The 21,758-nt window shown below is 48.9% G+C and overlaps 1 protein-coding gene across 8 annotated transcripts in view; it reads left to right on the forward strand.

Moving 5' to 3' along the window:
• The first annotated feature begins 53 nt into the window (after positions 1-53).
• PTK2B (protein tyrosine kinase 2 beta) overlaps positions 54-21,758 on the forward strand; it is a 121,742-nt gene continuing 100,037 nt past the window's right edge. For 2 of the 8 annotated variants that reach the window (XM_077925372.1, XM_077925374.1), the window contains exon 1: positions 1,985-2,213. The gene's annotated coding sequence lies outside the window, so the exon portion shown is untranslated. Of the gene's footprint in view, positions 153-1,982; positions 2,214-2,488; positions 2,575-21,758 lie in introns of those variants that run through there. The other 6 variants (XM_077925369.1, XM_077925371.1, XM_077925376.1 and 3 more) reach the window with 6 other exon arrangements.

Raw genomic sequence — 21,758 nt, forward strand, 5'->3', positions numbered from 1 at the left:
GTGAGGTGTGTGGGTGTTCTCTGTGCTGTTATTTTTAACTCTGAAATCTTTCCAAGTCCCCCATCGCGTCCCTCAGAATTCACCTGCCTCCTTCCACAGGCATCAGTTGGAACAGTGGCTTGTTGGAAAGACGGACGGGAACCCTGTTAAAAGTAAGTTCATGCTTTTAAGTGACGGGAAATGGGAATAAACGCTTCCCTACCCCAGTGCTCTAGGGTTGCTGGGTAGCATTCTTCAATATTTCCTAGTTTTGCCTTCTTAGAGGAGGAAGTGGTGATGTGCGGAGCTTTGCTCACAGGTTTCTTGAGGTCTTGGAGGGGGGAAAGGAAAAATGCTGCAAATTGACTTTTTTGTTCCATTGGGTCACCAGAGGGCTGTGATGTGGGGGAAGAGAAGCTGCTGTTTGCAGTCTCTGCGTTTCCCGGCTTTGCCTGTTACCTGCTCCGAAGAAGAGGCTGGATTCAGCCGAACTCCCCTTGCTCTATGTGGCTTGGTTCGCTTACACGAGTTCTCTGAAAGCCAAGCCGCAGGGGAAATTTTTGCAATGTCAATGCTCCCTTTGAGAGCGAGTTACGGATCCAGCATAACATGGCAAAACCTACAGGGAACAGGCTCTATTATTCCTCCAAAGCTCTTTGGAGAAAACGCAGCACCTCAACCCCTTGACCTTCTGGCCAGCTGGGAACATCTAACTTGCAAGGCAGAGAGCCTCATCTCCCACTCTAGGCTTGCAAGAAAAATTCCTGCTGTCAAGGTGGCGTCCTCTGGATTTGAGCATAGCACCCAGAGCTGGTCTAGGTGTGAAGCTGGCAACTGAGGGGTAGTGGCGGCAGGGAGATAAGGACTGTTCATTTCTAGCACTTTCAAGACACAGAACCCACCAGTTTCTTGTTGGTTGAAGCCTGGAGCCCAACACATAGGAATATAGGAAGTGAGACCCCCTGATCCATCTAGCTCAGTGACTTTCAGGGGTTTCAGGCAGAGGTTTGAACCCGGGACCTTTTGCATGCAAAAAAGATCCTCTACCATTGAACTATTGCCTTTTCTCAAAAGCCGTGCAGCTAAAACCACAAGGAGTCTGATGGCCTTGAGCCTACTTTTCTGCAAAGAAGAAAACCCAAACAAACTGGCCCAGGCACCTCGCTCTTCTTTCCTGAGTCAACATTCTAAATCTTCATGTTTTTCAAAAAAAGAAGAGCAGGTTTCCATCAGCATCTGATTCATTTTGAAAACCGTTAAAGCATTCTTTTCCCCCTCTGCAACTAAGCTCCTGGTTAGCCGCTGTGAAAAGAGAGTGGCAAGCTAGATGGTATAAGTGTTCTTGTGTTTTTATATTGCAAAGCGCCCTGTGATCCTCAGTATAGAAATTTAATAATTACAATATAAATAAAATAAATAGTGGGCCACTTGTCTGGTCCAGCAGCCAGGCTTTCCTTCTGTTCCAGATCTGCTACTCAATCCTGAGAACAGGGCACACTTATTTTGCAAGTAAGAATACCTTCTCTACCCATTGTCAGGGTTGGAAGATGTTAGCTCAGAATGAAACTCCATTCCTTTTTTTAAAACTGCTAGGGTTTGGGTTTGGTTTTGCCATGCTTAAGCTTTAAATTTGGGTCACTGCTAGGAGATCTGTTCAAAGGTACTATCCTATTGCCATCAGAATGTGCAAACATCAGTATTACGCAGAATTCTTTATCTGGTAGCTGGCAGACTCTTGTGTGACCCGAAAGCTTGCACGCTGCTGCACCCACAGAAGCTGCTTCCACGAAAGAGAACCCATCGCAGGCCACATCTCCCTTCTTTTCTGGGACAGGCAGACCCAAGATTTTTGTTTTGTCTGCTTGCCGTTATGACGGAAGTAGTCCCCACTTGTAGAATATTCATGCCCTGGTTTCACACACACACACACACACACACACACTCCTCCTCCTCTGAGCTCTTTAAGGAAGTGGGCAGACAGAAATAGGGGAGTGGTTAGATGTACAAAAAAGAAACCAGAAAAAGAAAGAAAGAAAAAAGTGAGGGGGAGAGAAGGAAAAACACACCGCCAGACCGAATCATCCCTCCCACTCAGCTCAAGCAATTTGCCCAGGCAGCCAGCTCAAAAGTTCTGTTCACCTGCTCTGGTTCGTAGGAGGAAAATCTCCCTGGAAGGCAGAGAGAGAGGGAGAGAGAGAGCCAACTGCAAAAAGATCAGCCCGGATCTATCTCAGGTGAGTCTCCCCGACCTTTTTCGAACAAGAGAGCTGTTGCGAAAAGAAAGGGTGGGGGGAGAAGTCTTCGCCTTGCTTGCCAAGGCAGGTTCCCTGCATGCTTGGAGAAATATTACAGCTCTGGCAGTCGGCTGGGGAAGGTCTGACACACTCACACATAGCTTCAGGGCAGGCGCAACCAGGAAGTAGGAGAGGGGAAGGAGGGTGCGCTTGGTGGATGGGGCCTACAGGGACAACCAGGCAGCTGCTGCGGCCCTGACCTCTTGCCCTCCGGTGCCCAGGAGAAGCGGGACCCTCGCGTGAGAGGCAGCGGTGCCTTGGGACCCTCCAGAAAGCCCTGGCTTCGAAGGTGCGCAGAAAGGTAGGAGGCAAAACGTTCAGGGGCAGTGGCAAGGATTGCTTCCAGTTGTCTATCCACCCCCAGATGTGCTAGTGCCCAGATGTGCCAGGCTCCCCCTTTTCAGGCCCAGCCTGGCTGCTGAGAGAAATAGGCAGTGTGGGGATCCGAAGGGCGAGGTGGCCAGCTGGGCGAGGAACAGTGGTTGCTGCCGTGGGGCACATATTTCAAGGTTTCCTCCCTCCCAAGTCTCCTGCCTCGTGGGCCGCTGCGTGTTCTGGCTTGCCAGTCAGGCTTCAACCCGAAACCCAAGCGCCGCCGGCTTTTAGGAACGATGTTGGGAGATGTTGCAGGCTGCGCATTCGAGTGAGTGCTCTCAAGAGCTGTGCGGGTATTTGCACGAAAGTTGCGATGTCTTGGCGCCTTTGTTTTCATCACATGGGAAAGCACAGACAATGTGTGTGTGTGTGTGTGTGTGTGTGTGTGTGTGTGTGTGTGGTGTGTTGGGTTACAATTCTCTCATGTGGAAAGGATCTTAAGTTGTATCACTAGAATGAAGAAAAAACCAGCTCCTTAGTTAACCTGCAGGCTGACTAAGGAGGATGGCTGTTGCGACGGATCTGGTTGTTCAGTGGCATCTGTGTTTCCTCAAAGCTAGTTGTTGTTTTTTGAGCAGAGCAATTGCAGAATCTCCTAGCCAGAAACAGAGAGGCACTGGTGACAGATTTGTGGCTGATGGCTTTGTTTCCCCAGGGTGGCACGGGGTTTTCCAAGGCTTGGCAAATTGCACTGCCCTAAGTAGAAGTGTGTGTGTGTGTGTGCTGGGCCTCGCTGGATCAGGCCCCAAACTGCACTGGACCTCCCTGGATCAGGCCCCGCTTTATCATATCGGAATGAAACTTTTAGAAGAAGAAAAGCGTCTTGTGGCACTTAAATATAATGAAAATTACAGCTGCGAAGATAAACATATGCAACTGATCCATCATTTAACAGAAGTACACAGACTCCCCCCGATGTAATTATAACTCTCTTGATTCCAGGAAAAAACAAAGCTATCAAATACATTGAAAAACAAATCTTAATTTCAATATGTTGTGACACATTTTAGAGACTAAATGAAATTTTCCCGTGGCAATAGCTTTCAAGGGCTAGCCTAGTGAAGCAGGTTCTTTCCTAACCATGAAATTATTAGCTTTTAAGGTGGTGCCACAAGACTCTTGGTTGTTTATGCTGCGACAGACAGATTTTTAAAAATCATTTATTTGAGAAGACTTGCATCTTATTTGTAGGGGTGGGGCTAAGCAGTGTACAGAAATATAGAATAAAACATAAATATTTTTGTTAAACTACAGTTAAAGCCAAGTATGTAAAAACATTCAAAAGATGATTAAAATCAACAGTAGCTGAGAAGAGATAGCACATGTGCAGCTTCTACATCTTTGGATAGGCTTTCCTAATCAGAAACATTTTAACAAAACAATAAAATTCCTTCCAGTAGCACCTTAGAGACCAGTTAAGTTTGTTATTGGACGCGGGTGGCGCTGTGGGTAAAACCTCAGCGCCTAGGACTTGCCGATCGCATGGTCGGCGGTTCGAATCCCCGCGGCGGGGTGCGCTCCCGTCATTCGGTCCCAGCGCCTGCCAACCTAGCAGTTCGAAAGCACCCCCGGGTGCAAGTAGATAAATAGGTACCGCTTACTAGCGGGAAGGTAAACGGCGTTTCCGTGTGCTGCGCTGGCTCGCCAGATGCAGCTTTGTCACGCTGGCCATGTGACCCGGGAGTGTCTGCGGACAGCGCTGGCTCCCGGCCTATAGAGTGAGATGAGCGCACAACCCTAGAGTCTGGCAAGACTGGCCCGTACGGCCAGGGGTACCTTTACCTTTACCTTTAAGTTTGTTATTGGTATGAGCTTTCGTGTGCATGCATGTATCTGAAGAAGTGTGCATGCACACGAAAGCTCATACCAATAGCAAACTTAGTTGGTCTCCAAGATGCTACTGGAAGGAATTTTTTTATTTTGTTTCAGCTACAGCAGACCAACAAGGCTACCTACCTAAAACTAGAAACATTTTAAGCAGGCCCTGGAAAAAATACAGTGAAGGCATTTGTAGATGGTGAGTTCCAGAGTTTCGGTAATGCCACACTCACTAAAAGATGAATTTCTTACCAACATGGATCGAATATTGCGCGGCACCTGGAATGGTGCCAGTTCTGCAGGTCGCAAGTGTTGAGTGGGCCTATATGGGTTATGCAATCCTTCAATGAAACTGGCTCCAAGCAGTTAAGGGCTTTGTATGCTAATAGTAGCACCTTGAACTTTGCCCAGCAGCAACTGGGCAACCGGCGCAGGTCTCTGGGCGCAGGTGTTGTATTCCGACAGGGTTTTCCTCCTGTTCGGAGACAGCGCTGCAACTTCTGGATGGAGCGCAAGGGAAGCCCCACGCAGAGTGCATTGCAGCAATCCGATCCTGAAGCGACGCATTTCTCACTGATGTTAATTTATCCTTAATGGCCTGCCTTCTACTTGGTTGCACAGCCATGCGTGCAGAACGGTGGGTTGGGTTTTTTTGTTTGCAGATTTGGGAAATATTATTTGTTGATGTTTGAGAGGTGGGATAGTAAAAGGGCTGGGGAAAACTGAGGTGGCTTCTGCGCAAGGAGAGCTGGAACTGCATCCTCACACAGCCACACCCCAGGCAATGAAATATCAGTGGGTGCTGCTGGTACAGAGGGTGACAGCCACTTGAGGTGCATGCTTTCTGGAATGACACTTGTTTTGCTTTTAAACCTGCAGCATCTAGAAACCTGATTCCCTTTACAGTGGAACCTTGGGTTGCGAACGTGATCCATGCGGGAGGCATGTTCGCAAGCCGCAGCGTTTGCAACTCACAGCGCCGTGTCTGCGCATGCGCACGCGCAGATCGCGATTCACCACTTCTGCGCATGCGCAAAGAGCAATTTAGCACTTCTGTGCATGCACAAGCGCCAAAACCTGGAAGTAACCCATTCTGGTACTTCTGGATTCGCTGTGCAACCTGAAAATGCGTAACCTGGAGCATATGTAACCCGAGGTGTTGTTTTTGTTTAGTCGTTTAGTGGTGTCCAACTCTTTGTGACCCCCTGGACCAGAGCACGCCAGGCACTCCTGTCTTCCACTGCCTCCCCCAGTTTGGTCAGACTCATGCTGGTAGCTTTGAGCACACTGTCCCACCATCTCGTCCTCTGTCGTCCCCTTCTCCTTCTGCCCTCCATCTTTCCCAACATCAGGGTCTTTTCCAGGGAGTCTTATCTTCTCCTGAGGTGGCCAAAGTCTTGGAGCCTCAGCTTCAGGATCTGTCCTACCAGTGAGCACTCAGGGCTGGTTTCCTTCAGAATGGAGAGGTTGGATCTTCTTGCAGTCCATGGGACTCTCAAGAGTCTCCTCCAGCACCAGAATTCAAAAGCATCAATTCTTCGGCGATCAGCCTTCTTTATGGTCCAGCTCTCACTTCCATACATCACTACGGGGAAAACCATAGCTTTTACTATACGGACCTTTGTTGGCAAGGTGATGTCTCTGCTTGAGTTACCCAGTGCTAAAAGGGCTGTGGGAGTACAGGGGGTGGAATTCTCTCTCCCCTCCTCACCCACTAGCCACAGGAAGTTCCGAGGGTTTCGGCATATGCCATTTTCTTGTCTACATGGAGCCCTTGGAAATGAACCCTTGTGTAACATGGGATCATACTGCATTGCCAAGAAGAACTGTACTGCCTGTTTTCAATACTGTACTTATGCTGTTGATTTTAAAATATACGTGTGGGCGTTTTGCGGCTGATAGAGACTGTGGGGGCTGCTTACTAGCCCAGCGCTCTCCTCCCCATCACCACCAAACAGGCCACACTTTGCGAAGGGGAGGGACACTCGGAAGATTAACCTTCAAACCTTTGCTGCAGATTTCCCTACAGCTGCACATCATAAATGTAAAGGTAATTTGGGGTTGGTGGTGTTGAAATGCTTTCCCCACACCCATGGCTACCACATCCAGGACTTAATCCCCTCCCTCCCAAAACCTCTTTGGGCAAGAATAGGCCGAAAATTCTGTTTCACGAAGTTTGCAAACCCTGCCAGATGGGCAAGGTATAAATAATAAAGGTAAAGGGACCCCTGACCTTTAGGTCCAGTTGTGGCCGACTCTGGGGTTGTGGCGCTCATCTTGCTTTACTGGCCGAGGGAGCCGGCGTACAGCTTCCGGGTCATGTGGCCAGCATGACTAAGCCACTTCTGGTGAACCAGAGCAGCGCATGGAAACGCTGTTTACCTTCCCGCCAGAGTGGTATCTATTTATCTACTTGCACTTTGACGTGCTTTCGAACTGCTAGGTTGGCAGGAGCAGGGAACGAGCAATGGGAGCTCACCTCGTTGTGGGGATTCGAACCGCCGACCTTCTGATCGGCAAGCCCTAAGCTGCTGCTGCTGCTGCTGCTGCTTCTTCTTCTTCTTCTTCTTCTTCTTCTTCTTCTTCTTCTTCTTCTTCTTCTTCTTCTTCTTCTTCTTCTTCTTCTTCTTCTTGCAAAGCAACTCCAAGCACTGGTTAAAAGAGCAAGTTCTTGCTGGTTAGCCAAGTCCTCTGTTCTCCTCCCCCTTTCACCAGGCACTATGTTGCACTATTAAGTGTCCAGTCCCACAGGGGGGAAACAGAAAAATAGAAAGATAAGTAGCAGATGATGTAGCCAGCCAATTTCTAGACCAGGCTTCCTCAACCTCAGCCCCTCCAGATGTTTTGAGACTACAGTTCCCATCATCCCTGACCACTGGCATAGGCGCCGACTCCATGGGGCCTGAGGGGGCTCAAGCCCCCCAAAAAAATTTATTGGGGGGGCTCCGCCCCCCAATAATTTAAGAAAATTATTCAGCGGCGCCCGGCAGAGCAGCCCTCTCGGCCACGGCAGCCCGGCTCTCCCAGCCCCCGGGGGCCGCCCTCCTCCCTCGCCTTGGCTCCCGCGGCCGGCGAGGGGAGCCCGGGCCGCGCGCGGCTGCTGCTGCCGCCGCCTCTCCTGAGGGCGCCGCCTCCCCGGGTGGGGCCGCTGCAGAAGGGTGAGTGGCGAGGGCGGGACGGTGCCACGCGCTCCTTTCCTCGGCTGCCCTCGTCGCGCGCCTTGGCTCCCGCGGCCGGCGAGGGGAGCCCGGGCCGCGCGCGGCTGCTGCTGCCGCCGCCGCCTCTCCTGGGGGTGCCGCCTCCCCGGGCGGGAACGCTGCGGTTGCGCGAGGGAGGAGGGCGGCCCCCGGGGGCTGGGAGAGCCGGGCTGCCGTGGCCGAGAGGGCTGCTCTGCCGGGCGCCGCTGAATAATTTTCTTAAAGTGGTGAAATCAATAGAACTTACTTCCAAGTAAACATGCTTGTGTTTGGTGTGCGGGAATATTGTGGCTGTATCCTTGCCAATGTGGTTGTAACCTTAGGGTTTCTCTGCTGCTATAGCTATTCATCAGTATGAATATTTAACTTCAAATCGCTATTAGCATGCCACGTTTTCCATGCAGTCATTTTAGCCTGCGTTTTGGCAGAACAACACGACTTGCAAAAAAACATAAGATTCTGGGCATGTTATGTAGATGGCATTTAGTCCTTAGATGGGCCTTATCAGGGTGAGTTTCGTTTCTAAAACCTGCTTTACGATAAAGCTTATAATCTCAAAAATTTAACCCAAAATCCAGAGGGCAATGAGATCATCACTTCTCCATTCTCACCACCTTCATTGCCATCTAAAGAGCTGCATGTTCCAGGTGTTTTGCGTACATTTAGTAAAGTGTAGCTTGTTTTCCTTTTTAAAAAAGCAAGGTGAAAATAATACCCCATGGCATCCCTCGCGCACCCGCAGCATTCCCGCCCGGGGAGGCGGCGCCCCCAGGAGAGGCGGCGGCAGCAGCAGCAGCCGCGCGCGGCCCGGGCTCCCCTCGCCGGCCGCGGGAGCCAAGGCGCGCGACGAGGGCAGCCGAGGAAAGGAGCGCGCGGCCCCGTCCCGCCCTCGCCACTTACCCTCCTGCAGCGGCCCCGCCCTGCGGGGAACTTAGAAAACTTCCCGGGGCAGGAGCCCGGTATGGGCCCCCCCAATAGTTTTTATAAGTCGGCGCCCCTGACCACTGGTCCTGCTAGCTAGGGATCATGGGAGTTTTAGTCCAAAAACATCTAGAGGGCCGAGGTTGAGGAAGCCTGTGCTAAACAGTGACATCCTTCAGACTGCAGATGAAGGAGAAAAAATATATTCCAAACACACAGCAAAGCCTATCAAGTAGAAGGTTGTGCTTGACCACTTCCGACTTTATTGTTTGCAGGGAAATCTGTGTATGGGGGAGGGTGTGTCCACGGAAGCACCCCTCCTGTGGTCTGAAGTGGTACTTCTTTGGGGGGACAGGGGGCAGAACAATAGGATTCAGAATGCAGCAGTCTGATTGGTCCTAGAACAATAGGATTCAGAATGCAGCAGTCTGATTGGTCCTAGAACAATAGGATTCAGATTGCAGCAGTCTGATTGGTCCTAGAACAATAGGATCCAGAATGCAGCAGTCTGATTGGTCCTAGAACAATAGGGTCCAGAATGCAGCAGTCTGATTGGTCCACAAGAGCCACCCAATCCAGCTCCAGGTGGAAGTGAATCCACAACCTGATTGGCCTACAGGAGAATCCCGGAATTAGCCAATCACATGGGGCCCATTGTGTAAATAATGTATATAAAGCAGACATTCTGGGGGAACTTCCATTCCTCCTCCTCACCACTATGAGCAGAATAAAGAGCATGAAATCCACTCTCGACTCATATTTCAATTATTATACAGTGGTGCCCCGCAAGACGAATGCCTCGCAAGACGAAAAACTCGCTAGATGAAAGGGTTTTCCGTTTTTTGAGTCGTTCCGCAAGACGAATATCACTATGGGCTTGCTTCGCAAGACGAAATGTCTTGCGAATTCTTGCGAGTTTGTTTCCATTTTCTTAAAGCCGCTATGCCGTTAATAGCCGCTAAGCCGCTAAGCCGTTAATAGCCGCTAAGCCGCTATTAGCCGCTAAGCCGCTAATAGCCGTGCTTCGCAAGACGAATAAACCGCAAGATGAAGAGACTCGCGGAACGGATTAATTTCGTCTTGTGAGGCACCACTGTATATTATTCAACATATTTCCATTATTATTAATTATTATTACCATGTTTGCCACCTTGAGCTCCCTAGACCAGGCTTCCTCAACCTTGGCCCTCCAGATGTTTTTTTGGCCTACAACTCCCATGAGCCCTAGCTAGCAGGACCAGTGGTCAGGGATGATGGGAATTGTAGTCTCACAACATCTGGAGGGCTGAGGTTGAGGAAGCCTGCCTTAGAGCAAAAAGGTGAGGCATTAATGCAATCAATCAATCTCTCTATCAATCAAGTGACAGAAAGAGACTGAAATGGTCAGCAGCGACCAATGAGCCTGCCCCAGGCAGGAATAGGTTATATATAAGGGAAAAGAACTTTGCCACATGTGGAAACGTGCCTCTCATGTGGGCTGGTAGCCTGGCTGTGGATTCAAAGGGCAGGGGACCTGTGGCCCTTCAGATGATGATAAAAGGGGGTCATTTGGTCCAACCCCCAGCAATGCAGGAATCTCAACACAAGGCCCCCGATCCAATCCAAAACCATGCTTGTTGTTGTCTAGTCGTTTAGTCGTGTCCCACTCTTCGTGGCCCCCTGGACCAGAGCACGCCAGGCACTACTGTCTTCCACGGCTTCCCGCAGTTTGGTCAGACTCATGCTGGCAGCTTTGAGAACACTGTCCCACCATCTCATCCTCTGTCGTCACCTTCTCCTTGTGCCCTCCATCTTTCCCAACATCAGGGTCTTTTCCAGGGAGTCTTCTCTTCTCACGATGTGGCCAAAGTCTTGGAGCCTCAGCTTCAGGATCTGTCCTTCCAGTGAGCACTCAGGGCTGATTTCCTTCAGAATGGATAGGTTTGATCTTCTTGCAGTCCATGGGACTCTCAAGAGTCTCCTCCAGCACCAGAATTCAAAAGGATCCATTCTTCAGTGATCAGCCTTCTTTATGGTCCAGCTCTCACTTCCATACATCACTACTGGGAAAACCAGAACTTTAACTATACAGGCCTTTGTTGGCAAGGTGATTTCTCTGCTTTTTAGCTTTGCACAAGTGCTGGCAGTTTTATTGCTGCACCGCATGGGGTGTGCACGACGGACTACAACTCCCATCAGCCCCAGTCTGTCAGCATCTGGTATATTCCTATGCTACAAAACGAAAACCCACCACATCTCAGATGTCTGCTGGCTTCTCCAAAGAGTCCTGGGGATTATCATTAGCTCAGACTGAACCCTCCATCGAAATCCTATCCCCTAATTCTTTCCACGTGTGTTTCTGAAAGGGCTGGGACATTCGTCTGTGTGACCGTGCTTCAGATTGGCCAAAATATAAGATTAAAAAAATAAATAAAATAAAACTTACACGCAGCCCAGCCTAGCCTGTTGTTGGGCCCAAGACCCTGTGAAATTTCATTGTCTTTGGTCACAGTGAGACAGAAGCACGTTGTGCTCTGTGGCTGAGCATTGATTCCTTCATCTCTGCAAGACGGAGGAAGACAAAATGAGTGTCTGTACGGTTTGCATGTGATATATATATATTTATAGCACATGCCTGTGGTGAGGGAAGCAAGGCACGATGTATATCTTGAACTGATATTAATATATGTCCTGTTCTGTACCACAAGTAGACATCAGGGCCAGGGATGTACATAGCAGAGACGTATAAATGTCAGCTTAATTCATTCCCCCCCCCCCCAATTTTTTTTTTATACATTTTATAACACAAATAAAAAACACAAACAGAAAAGACAATATGAACTAATTCTTGCCATGGCCTTATTTTTCTAAACATTGTTAAGTGTGCTTTCCCAAGTCCCACCTATCTGATTTTCATTTTACTTCATCTTTAGCAGGTTACATATATCATAATTTCTAACCATCTTTGTGTGTTTTTTTATCACAATTAAAATAACTTCACATTTTATCACTTACAAATAATACTACTTTAAAATAAGAATCCCCCATTTTTCTGTCTCCCCCTTAGTGTGCGGTGGTGAGCTGACTGGTACTTATGGCTCAATTAATTCACCTGGCTATCCTGGTAACTACCCTCCCAACAAGGATTGCTACTGGATCATCTCAACCAATCCCAGCCTCCTCATCACGTTTGCTTTTGGCACACTGAGTCTATTAACATATTTTTTCAAATATTCCTTAAACTTCTTCCACCATCTCTTCTCTCTGGTCTCAGAGTCTCCTGGTCAGTTCGGCAAGTTCCATATAGTCTTCGTGACCCCATGGACCAGAGCATGCCATGCACTCCTGTCTTCCACTGCTTCCCGCAGTTTGGTCAGACTCATGCTGGTAGCTTCGAGAACACTATCCAACCATCTCGTCCTCTGTCGTCCTCTTCTCCTTGTGCCCTCCATCTTTCCCAACATCAGGGTCTTTTCCAGGGAGTCTTCTCTTCTCATGAGGTGGCCAAAGTCTTGGAGCCTCAGCTTCAGGATCTGTCCTTCCAGAGAGCACTCAGGGCTGATTTCCTTCAGAATGGATCGATTTGATCTTCTTGCAGTCCATGGCTCTCTCAAGAGTCTCCTCCAGCACCAGAATTCAAAAGCATCCATTCTTCGGCGATCAGCCTTCTTTATGGTCCAGCTCTCACTTCCATCCATCACTGCTGAGAAAACCATAGCTTGAACTATACGGACCTTTGTCAGCAAGGTGATGTCTCTGCTTTTTAAGGTGCTCCATAAAGCATATATTCAACACAAAAAACAGTAGCAATTTGTTGTTGACAAAGGGCAGCTGGACATATAAAGGGCCCCATTACCTTCAGGAGCTTAGGGCCTCATCCAGACTAAATCCGGCCCTGGACAGGGGGTGCACCCACAGATTACAGGAATGAAAGCTGGTCCTCCTGGGTATCTGGAAAGGATTGCATAACATTTCCTTTGCATGCAGGTGGTGCCAGTCTAAACCCCAGGATCTGTGATTTGAAAGGACCTGGTGCAAAGGATCTCTCTTGGCCTGAGATTCTGGAGAGCATCTGCCGGGCAAGATGCGCTCAGAACTCCTGAGCCAGGGGGACACAGAGCCTGACCTGGCCATCTCTAAGGCAGCTTCCTTTCCATGCCTTCTTTGGCAGCATCATGCTCACGAGAGTACCGGGGTTTTTTTGTGTCCTTGCATCTTGGGCTGGCTCGCGTTCTACTCAGTGTTCTAGCAGAGCAGCTGCTGCTAGAGAACATCGCGTTCCCTCTTTTCTCTTTCTTCCGAAGAAACTCCTACCTCTTCCTTTCTACACCGAGTAGTTCAGCTTGTGCGCGTCACCACGGGAGCAAGTGAATGGGGTGAAGGCACATTCCTCCCCAACCTCTTCTAGTTCTCAATGGAGGTTATGTTTGCGGGTGGGGCAAATCCATCCATTTCTCAGTGTGCATGGCAGGGGCGTGTCAACAATCTGTATGAAGGCTTCTGAAAGGTCCAGTCCAGATTTATCTAGCTTAGGTTTCCCATCCCCCATCCCCACAAAAAATAATAATCCTGGAGAAGTAGGTTATCTCTCACAGAACTGCACTTCCCAGAACCCTTAACAATGCACAATTCCCAGGGCTTTGGGGGAAACCACATTGCTTAAATGTGCTTTAAATATCTGATGTGGATGGTGACTATAGACTCCTTTACAGGATGGCCTCTCCTGGTCTGCCCCGCAGAGGACCTTAAGGTCCATGAATAAATATAGTTCTGAGGTCCCAGGCCCTAAGGAAGTCAGACTATCCTCCACCAGGGCCAGGGCCTTCTCAGTGATGGCTCCGACCTGGTGGAGTCCCATGAGACCAGGGCCCTGCAGGATTTAACCTCCTTCCACAGGGCCTGTAAGACAGAGCTATTCCGCCTGGCTTTCAATTTGAACTTAGCCTGGTCTTTCATTCCCCTTCCTCCCCTCCCCCTCCCCTTTTTATGAAGGTTCCCCGCTCTGGGATCCCACAGCTAATTCTCCCCTGGTCTCCTCGCTGGCCCAAGTAGGACTAATTTAGCCAGCTAGCCCTGGTGACCATCTAATGTTTACTGGATGGATTTCCCCCCTAAATTGATTTTTGAATTCTGAATTTACTGTTATTCACGTTTTATACTGTATTCTATGCTGGTTTTTTGTTGCATCAATTAAATGTTTTAAATTTGTTGTTAGCCGCCCTGAGCCTGGTTTACTGAACCGGGAAGGGCAGGGTATAAATAATTTTTTAAAATTAATTTATTATTTAGTGAAAGCCTTGGGCTTCCCTGAAGTCCAAAAACGGCCCCCCAGTTGCAAGGAACAAGGGGGTTCTTCTGTCGTGTCCCACAGCACTGGGGAGGGCAATAGCCTTAGCGCAAGGGATGGAAGGATCTGTCAACATTGGTTCTCTCCATTTCTCATTTTTCCTATCTTAAATCTGGTTCGCAATATTTCTGCAGCAATTTGCGGGTTTTCTTTCTTTAATCCTCATGGAAATCTCTCAGTGCAAATTTCTCTGGATAAATGCTTTTTCCTTGAATAAGGAATGAACACGCTCCATTACTTCTGGCAACCCAGAAGTAATGGAGCATGTTACTTTCAGGTTTCACCGCTCGCGCATGCGCGCACGCTCAAAATAACATCACGTACATGTGCGGAAGTGGTGAATCGTGACCCGCGCATGCGCAGATGCGGGTTGCGTTTGCTTCAGGATGCGAACGGGTCTCCAGAATGGATCCCATTCGCATCTAGAGGTACCACTGTATTGACAAACTGGAAGGTGCGCAGAGGAGGGCAACCAAGATGACCAAGGGTTTGGAAACCAAGCCTTAGGAGGAACAGTTTGGGATATTTAGCCTGGGATACAGGAGGCTGAGATGAGATATGATAGCCATTTTCACCTATCTATACTGTGTAGATGTCACATGGAAGAGGGAGCAAGCTTGTTTCCTCCTGGAGGGTAGGACACGAACCAATGGCTTCGAGGTACAAGAGAGGAGATTCCAACTAAACATCAGGAATAAGTTTTGGATGGTTGGCGCTGTTTGACAAGAGTTCTATGAGTGGCCGTGAACTTTTCCTTCATTGGGAAGCAGAGGTTGGATGGCCATCAGTCACAGATGATCTAGTGGAGATTCCTGCATTGCAGGGGGTCAGATTAGATGACCCTGTGGGTCCCTTCCAACTCCACAATGCAATGATTTTGTTATTCTATCTCAGCTAGCAACTCCCATCAGCCAGCAGTGCTTGGAAGGTGCTTGTGCTGGTCAGTACATGCCAGACCATGGGATAGAGCATCCTTACCAAACCTTCAGGCGTTTGGAACTATAATGGCCACACCTATGGGGGGCTGATAGGAATTGCAGTCCATAATACTTGGAGGGTGTGCTGGGCACAGGGGTAACCCATGAAACACGGTCCAGGACTGGACCAGAACCCGGAGGCTCTGCTAGGAGTCAGTCTGACAGGGCCAAGGCAGGACATCGAGGCAGGAAACCAGGCAAGGACAGGTACAGGATCTCAGGCAGGATCTGACATACAGCAATGTTGCTCCTGCAACCTGGGGTGGGGTCTGACAGCCTTTTATCTTTGTCGGGGTAACAGCTGGTCCTGATCCCCCAGCGACTCACCTCCCTGTCTCGCCCGGAGGCAAGCACTCCTCCTGCAAGTACTCAGGTCTCTCCTTCTCTCAGACCTCAGTCTCTGCAGCTTGGGAGACGTCGGTGGGTTACTAGACCCAGAGGCCGCCTCAGCCTCCCCTGACCCAACCGGTAGTGGAGCAGCTGTAAGTGATGGCCCAGCTGGAGGCAACGAGGTCATCCCTGCATCTGGAGCCAGGGCAGGCTCAGGCCCCTGACTCGGCCCAGCTGGGGTTTGTTGCAGGGGAACCTGTGCAGACTGGGACTCTTCAGGATCAGGCCCCAGACTTGGTTCTGAGGCAAAGGATCCAGTGCAGACTGAGACTCCTGTGGTTCTGAGTCCGAGCCCGAGTCCCAGACCACCACAGAGGGCACCAGCTTGCATCAGACGCTGTATGGAGAGACTTCAGGAACTCATGGCAGCCCAGTTCCTTGTGCTGTTTCTCCGTTGTGTTAACCAAACCCCCCACATGAGAACATGGACTTGAGAGCTCCAGGCAGTGTCCAGCGTGTGGCAAGACCACCGTGCGGTTGCTTCTCCACATGTCCATGTTGCAACACAACCCACAAGTCTCCAGGCCGTAACCAAAGACGCCCTTGCAAGCCCTCACAACCACATCACAGGACGGAACTGAGGAAGGTTTCTTATTTGGAGTGAGACCATTGGTCTCTCCCGCAGTGCATTGTCCACACTGATCCAGCAGAGCCTTTCTCTCGGGCTGCAGGCAGGAGATTTTCCTAGCGCTACGTGGCGACACCAGGGCTGGACCTGAGACCTTTGGCATACAATGCATGCGCTTTACAGCTGAGGTGCATCCCTTCCTTGCTCTGCATCAAGCACAGCTATATGCACCTTGAAAACATGATGAGAACATCACTGGTTCTGCCCCTTCTCAGGACCACGACATATATAAGCTCCCCTCCAGGGTGCATTTCAATGTCTGCATGCAGCAAAGCGCAATGTGTTCACACAAAAACCGCTTGCGTCTCTCCAGCTCCTCAGGAAGCCAGGATTGGCGGAGACTCTCTGTTCCCTCTGCGTTCTCTTTTTTTTTTTTAATAAATTTTTATTGATTTTCCAAACACAAAATAAACACAAACAATACACAATACACAAACATATAAACATGTATAATTTCATAACCTTTTTTTTCATACACCTTACTTCCTGGACTTCCCCATACCTCCCCTTTTCTGCATCCTTGTTTTACATTTCTTCAGCAACTCCTCCAATTAACTAATTATTCAATTCCTTTTCTTTTAAGTTCTTCTCTAACTTATTAATTACAGCTGCAATTCTCTATTTCCCAATTCCTTGACATTTTAACACTCCTCAATTTTACAACGATTTTTAAGATATATTTTAAATTTCTTCCAGTCTTCTTCCACTGTCTCTTTCCCCTGGTCACGGATTCTGCCAGTCATCTCCGCCAGTCCCATATAGTCAATCACCTTCGTCTGCCATTCTTCCAGCGTGGGTAGTTCTTGTGTCTTCCAATACTTTGCTAAAAGAATCCTTGCTGCTGTGGTAGCATACATAAAAAACGTCCTATCCTTCCTTGATACCAATTGGCCAACCATGCCCAGGAGAAAAGCCTCAGGTTTCTTAGGAAAAGTCCTTTTAAGGACTTTCTTAATTTCATTATAGATCATTTCCCAAAAGGCTTTAATCTTCGGGCAGGTCCACCAAAGGTGGTAAAAGGTACCTTCAGCCTCATTACATTTCCTCAGCCTCATTACATTTCCTCTGTTCCCTCTGCATTCTCTGCCCGGCGCTGTTGTCATGTGTGAAGCAAGAACATGGAGCGGGTCTTTGTGATACTCTCTGCACATGTTCAAACAGAGAATGAAACGATGGCCCGGGATGCAAAACCCACATCTGGCAGAGCGTTGGGGCTGAGTCATGATGATGGCAGGAGGGCAGGGAGAGGGAAACGAAAGAGGCATCCATGAGAACTCCCCCAAAAACAGGTCCGGTGTGATTAAATTAGCAGTGTCCTTGGCTGGAAGATTTCCCTCGGTGTCCTCAAGGTCAGAGCCACCTTTGTGTGCTCTGCATTCTGGGATAATAATAATAATAATAATAATAATAATAATAATAATAATAATAATTTATTTATACCCCGCCCATCTGGCTGAGTTTCCCCAGCCACTCTGGGTGGCTCCCAATCGAGTGTTAAAAACAACACAGCATTAAATATTAAAAACTTCCCTAAACAGGGCTCGGTCCCAGCGCCTGCCAACCTAGCAGTTCGAAAGCACACCCAGGTGCAAGTAGATAAATAGGGACCGCTTACTGGCGGGAAGGTAAACGGCGTTTACGTGTGCTGCGCTGGCTCGCCAGATGCAGCTTGTCACGCTGGCCACGTGACCCAGAAGTGTCTCCGGACAGCGCTGGCCCCCGGCCTCTTGAGTGAGATGGGCGCACAACCCTAGAGTCTGTCAAGACTGGCCGTACGGGCAGGGGTACCTTTACCTTTTAAACAGGGCAGCCTTCAGATGTCTTTTAAAGAGAAGATAGCTGCTTATTTCCTTATTTCTGGCGGGAAGGTAAACGGCGTTTCCGTGTGCTGCTCTGGTTCGCCAGAAGCTACTTAGTCATGCTGGCCACATGACCCGGAAGCTGTATGCTGGCTCCCTCGGCCAGTAAAGTGAGATGAGCTCCACAACCCCAGAGTTGGCCATGACCGGACCTAATGGTCAGGGGTCCCTTTTTCTCTTTTCCTTTATGACTTCCCTTGATCTGGACACTACACTTATGTTGATGCAGGCTAGAAAAGGCTGCTTATGCATTCTTTTACCTGTGTTGTTTTAATTTGGTAAGATACCTTGAGTCCCGGTTCTTCTTCTTCTTCTTCTTCTTCTTCTTCTTCTTCTTCTTCTTCTTCTTCTTATTCTTCTTCTTCTTCTTCTTCTTCTTCTTCTTCTTCTTCCCCCCCCCCCCCCCTTGGTTCTTCCCTCTCTTCTCTGAACACAGTCAGCACATATTTCTAGACAGGGCCTTCATATCGTGCTGGTTCAATCTCCAAATGGATCTCCAGCCAGACTTGGGAATATCTCCTGTTAGGCTATAGTTGCATTCCACCTTAAAAGGGAACAGGCATGACTATTGTATGTCACATGCCTGATTACTTCCAGCACTTGCTGGGAACTTCCGTTTGTATATAGCTGTTGTGTTACTGCTGTTTTGCTGGAGACGAAGGGAAGCAGACATGTTCTCCTTTGTTCCTGAACTATGCTGAATAAAATGCTGTAATATACTGCTCACACATTTCTCTGTCCGCCTCTTCTGCTGTGAGAAGATTTACACACTCTGCTGACAGAGCGTGCATGGGTCTCTAAATGTATCTGAGGGTCGTGTCGCTGATTGATGCTGTGCCAAGGGAGACCGGCTGCCGGCCGGTGGCTGGAGCCAGCTGGGGGCCTACCTGATGCCCCCGTCTCCCTGGCAGTATCCCAACATCTCCTACCTGAAATCCCATAGCTCCCCTACCAGTCCGTGCCAACAATGCTGACTCAGGAGAAGGCAGCTTCTTGTGTTCAGAACCTTTCTGTGCACATGATTGGCGTGTGAGTGTCTATGCACTCCCGGATTTTGTGTCTTGAGTTTCTCGTAGGCATTCTACCTCCCGGAGGCTTTTTTGGGGGTGCAACCAACATGTGGGATGCAGGTGGCGCTGTGGGTTAAACCACAGAGCCTAGGAGTTGCCGAACAGAAGGTCAGTGGTTCGAATCCCCGCGACGGGGTGAGCACCCGTTGCTCAGTCCCTGCTCCTGCCAACCTAGCAGTTCGAAAGCACGTCAAAGTGCAAGTAGATAAATAGGTACCACTCCGGCGGGAAGGTAAACGGCGTTTCCATGTGCTGCTCTGGTTCGCCAGAAGCGGCTTAGTCCTGCTGGCCACATGACCCGGAAGCTGTACGCCGGCTCCCTCGGCCAATAAAGCGAGATGAGCACTGCAACCCCAGAGTCGGCCATGACTGGACCTAATGGTCAGGGGTCCCTTTACCCTTTACCTTTAACCAACATGTTTCCATGCTTTGCTTTCTGGCCTCTCCTCTCCATCACAACTGTTCTTGTTCCAAGCGTGCAAACAGTTCATACTCGGAGGGCTGCCTCCAGATTTGTCTTCTTGATTAACTGTGCTCGTTCTACTTTGCAAATAAAGGAATGCATCAAGTTTGCTTATGAATGGTTCCAAACGGCCCCAGTGGTTCCAAACCTTTGTTTTTAGATTATCCATCTTTGGAGATTTTAGTGCAAAAGGATGCTGTTGCTACATCCATTTCTCATCTGTCTATCTATGGAGTGCAGCTTTGTGGCTGATAAAATGTTTTAAAAACCAATTCATCAGACTGGTTTAAAGTAACCTGCAGGTTCTCCTCCCTGCTGTAAAATGCCGGATGATGTCAGCAGAGATTTCTAAATCCGGGTTCCACTTTTCAGAAAATGAAAGCAGAAGCACAGAGTCTTTCGCCTGCGGTCTGGTGGTGATCCCAAGTTTTGGGTCACAGCTTCTGGTCATTAGCCTGGCATAGTGGAGGAGGAGGAATTCGGCCTGGTTCAGATTCCAATGCGCAGCTACCTAATTCACACTTTCTAAGATAATATGCGAGCCAAAAGGAATTCCCACTTTTCCAAATTTTGTTATGCAGCTCTCCAAACAAATTATGCATTCGCAAGTACGTATGTTAGGAGGGAGCATGTGCAGAAATGCATAGATCCATTAAAATAATACATAAAAATACATAATTTTGAGGGAAATAGCTTGCAAAATGTGTGTGTCAGGCAAATTTGCATATAACAAATGTTTAAGAGGACATTTTTAAAAAATGAACCTGAGGCTAGAAAAATGAGAAGCTAAGAGAAACCGAAAGTGACAGGGCTTTGCAGGCCTTGTGGCAGAGCGCCAGTCGCCTGCAAGCGTCTCCTGTTTACTTCTGGAGAACTTGCCTGCAAGCTGCCAGGAAATGCAAGCTCTGGGCAGAAGTCATTCATTCTTAGCTTGCTGAGGGGTTCAGAAGAAAGGATTATTGGGACGCAGGTGGCGCTGTTGGTTAAACCACAGAGCCTAGGACTTGCCGATCAGAAGGTCGGCGGTTCGAATCCCCGCGACGGGGTGAGCTCCCGTTGCTCGGTCCCTGCTCTTGCCCACCTAGCAGTTCGAAAGCACCTCAAAGTGCAAGTAGATAAATAGGTACCGCTCTGGCGGGAAGGTAAACAGCATTTCTGTGCACTGCTCTGGTTCGCCAGAAGCGGCTTAGTCATGCAGGCCACATGACCCAGAAGCTTTTCGCCGGCTCCCTCGGCCAATAAAGCGAGATGAGCGCCGCAACCCCCGAGTCGGCCACGACTGGACCTAATGGTCAGGGGTCCCTTTACTTTACCTTTAAACCAGGGATGGGCAGATTTTGGGCTTGTGGAATCTACTTCATGTTGCTGTGGTTGTTTTTACCGGAAGCCTGAAATCCACCGGCCAGAGCAAAGTGCAAGAGACTTATGCCGCGGGCTCCTCCAGATGAATGATGTTTATTGAGCATTCGTCCTGATTTCCTCGCACAAAACATATGTAAAGGTTTGGTTGTTCTAAGCATTCCCTCTTATCTGTTTCTGGGGTGGGGATCTGACAATGAGCATTCGTTTCATGGAGGAGAAGGCTCCTAGACATGATAGCTGTGCTCTGCTTTCCACGACTGGAGGCATTCATGTTTCTGAATCTTCTTCCTTAGCGATCACTCGTAGCTCAGTAAGATTGTCTTCCATAAACACAGTTTTAACAATGAGTCCGTAGGTGACTGTGGAGGCCAATTTTGGATCCACACGTCCTTCCACAGTGGGGACATAGGTTTCCAGGTGGAAGTTGATCATGGTGTGGATTTGCCAAGCGTGCCTTCCTCCTAGCACGTTTCTCCCTTGCGTCCTGAATTCGAGTGTCTTCAAAGCCCAGGACACCTTTGGTAAAGGCTGCTCTCCAACTGGAGCGCTCGCAGGCAAGTGTTTCCCAATTTTGGTGTTTATGCTACATTTTTAAAATTTGCCTGGAGACAGTGTTTAAACCTCTTTTGTTGACCCTCCAACATTACGCTTTCCATTTTTAAGTTCGGAATAGAGTACAGTGGTACCTCGGTTTACAGACGCTTCAGGTTACAGACTCCGCTAACCCAGAAATAGTACCTCAGGTTAAGAACTTTGCTTCAGGATGAGAACAGAAATCATGCTCCAGTGGCGCAAAGGGAGGCCCCATTAGTTAAAGTGGTGCTTCAGGTTAAGAACAGTTTCAGGTTAAGAACGGACCTCCAGAGCAAATTAAGTTCTTGGAAGACGATAATCAGGCATCCTACAACACAACCAGTCCAATGAAGTTGATGTTGAAGAATCATTGCTTTGACACCGGCGATCTTTGCTTCTCCCAGTACACTGGTATTCGTTTGCCTGTCTTCCCAAGTGATGTGTAAAATTTTTCGGAGACACTGTTGATGGAATACAGTGGTACCTCGCAAGACGAATGCCTCACAAGACGAAAAACTCGCAAGAC

This window comes from Podarcis muralis, chromosome 3 (genome assembly GCF_964188315.1).
Source record: "Podarcis muralis chromosome 3, rPodMur119.hap1.1, whole genome shotgun sequence".
Taxonomy (NCBI): domain Eukaryota; kingdom Metazoa; phylum Chordata; class Lepidosauria; order Squamata; family Lacertidae; genus Podarcis; species Podarcis muralis.